This window comes from Pelobates fuscus, chromosome 4 (assembly GCF_036172605.1).
Source record: "Pelobates fuscus isolate aPelFus1 chromosome 4, aPelFus1.pri, whole genome shotgun sequence".
Lineage (NCBI taxonomy): Eukaryota > Metazoa > Chordata > Amphibia > Anura > Pelobatidae > Pelobates > Pelobates fuscus.
In genome coordinates this window covers 278,023,618-278,025,528 of record NC_086320.1, presented here as the reverse complement: position 1 = coordinate 278,025,528, position 1,911 = coordinate 278,023,618, and the positions used below count along the sequence as shown (strand labels likewise).

At 49.1% G+C, this 1,911-nt stretch overlaps 1 pseudogene; it reads right to left on the bottom strand.

Moving 5' to 3' along the window:
• Positions 1–261: 261 nt before the first annotated feature.
• Positions 262–932, bottom strand: LOC134608025 (uncharacterized; annotated as a pseudogene).
• Positions 933–1,911: the final 979 nt, after the last annotated feature.

Below are 1,911 nucleotides of genomic sequence, written 5' to 3'. Positions count from 1 at the left end.
GGTCTCTCTGAATCCTGGCAAGGCATCCGTATCAGTGGGCCAATGGCCCCTGAACCAGTGGTTCCCAAAAATGGCTGCAAAACCGGTATTGGCTGCTGCGTCTGTGTGGATGATGGGTGAAGAGGTGGAGAGAGGGGGAATAAACATGGAGATTCCATTCCAGTCCTTCAAAAACTTCCCCCACATAGCTAAGTCAGCCTTGGCGTGGGTGTCCAAAGAAACTGTGCCAGAGTCCGGAACTCCATGCAGCAGGCAAAGGAGTCTGGATATGAAAGACCTTCCCTGCGGAATGATGCGCATCGCAAAGTTCAGGGATCCGAGAAGGGACTGAAGTTATTTTCTAGTGCAAACATCATTCCGCAGGAACAAGTCATCTCCCCTCTCAAACGTGACAGTTTGTCGTGGGGGAGGCTAGCTCTGAGGTTAACCGAGTCCAGTTCTATCCCCAGAAAGGTCAATATAGTTGTGGGGCCTATAGTTTTGGCTGTGGACAAAGGGACTCCAAGTGTGGAAAATAGTGCAGTAGTGCTTCTGATTGCTGTGGGTGAAGGTGACCCTGGCTCTATTAGTAAAAAGTCGTCGAGGTAGTGGATAATGGAGTGACACCTGGTGACGTTCAGAAGCAGCCAGCATAGTGACTCTGCGAAAATGTCGAACAGTTTGGGGCTGCTTCGAGAACCGAAAGTGAGTCGTGTAGAGAAGTAATATTTCCCTCGCCATTTAACACCGTGTAAGTGCCAGAGTGAGGGGTGCATGGGTAGTAATTTAAACGTGTTTGTGATGTCCGTTTTGCTAAGCCAGGGTCGATTACCAGATGATATGATGGACTGTATGGCGTCGTCGATGGTTACGTACTGAAGTGAGAATTCGTCTGCTGGAATGAGTGCGTTTATGCTTGGAACAAAAGAGGAGTGTGGTGCCGATAAATCAATAATTAGACTTTTTTTTTTTTTTTTTTATAGAATATTTGTGAATAGCAATACCAAAGGGGTTAGTGCACCAGGAGGAGAATGGTGAAGAGGTGAAGGGGCCGATCATGAAACCGTTGGTGATTTCAGAGGCAATGAGAGTGTCTTTGGAGACTGGGTCTAAACGTGTTGACTGGAGATTAGGGCATTCTAGTGTACCTGGGGGAATGGCTACAATACCCGTGAGAAACCCTTTAGTGAACCCTGTGGTGAGATAATCCACCAGATGATTAAGCCTGGGATCCCTTGTCTTGAGCACCACAGAGATATCACCGTAATTGAATGCCTTGTTCTCAAGTACATCCTGTGAGGCTATGAGCAAGGACACCAGACACACATCCTTCCCGTCTAGGATATCTTTCCTGATAGAGTCAGGGACGGAGTGTGCTGGTGACTCAAATGGTGTAATGGCTGTGCCCGGTGCTGGAGGGGGGAGTATAGGAGGGCATGTTGGTATAGTAGGTACAGCCGTGAAAGCGACTGGGACTACCGTGGTAGTACCTGGGGAGGAGATGGCGCTTTCCACCTTAGATAGCCTGCTATTGAGGGTCTGTAGATTGGCCAAGATCTCTGCCAGGGTATCCTGGGTGGCCGTGCTGTTGCTTGGTGGTTGTCCTTGAGAGCTAGTCCCTGGCCTGGGCTCGGGGGCTTGGTGAGTAAGTAGCCTATAAAGTTCAGCCTTCCTAGCTGTGGCCGGAAAGGGGATTCCCCTGAGCCTAAGCTCGGCCGTAATTTTGGGAATAGTCCATGCTCTCAAGGACGTGGGGGTTGAAAGAGTGAGTGATTCGCCTGGAGACCCGGGTCTGGTAGGCGTGAATGGAGTTTCTTCTGTCAATTCTTTGGTTGGAATAGGTTCTTGGGACATTCTAAAAGGAATGATTATGTGAAAGATATATTAGAAGGGGCGTAAGGTAAGTAGGCGGGGTATGTGGGGTGGTGTATA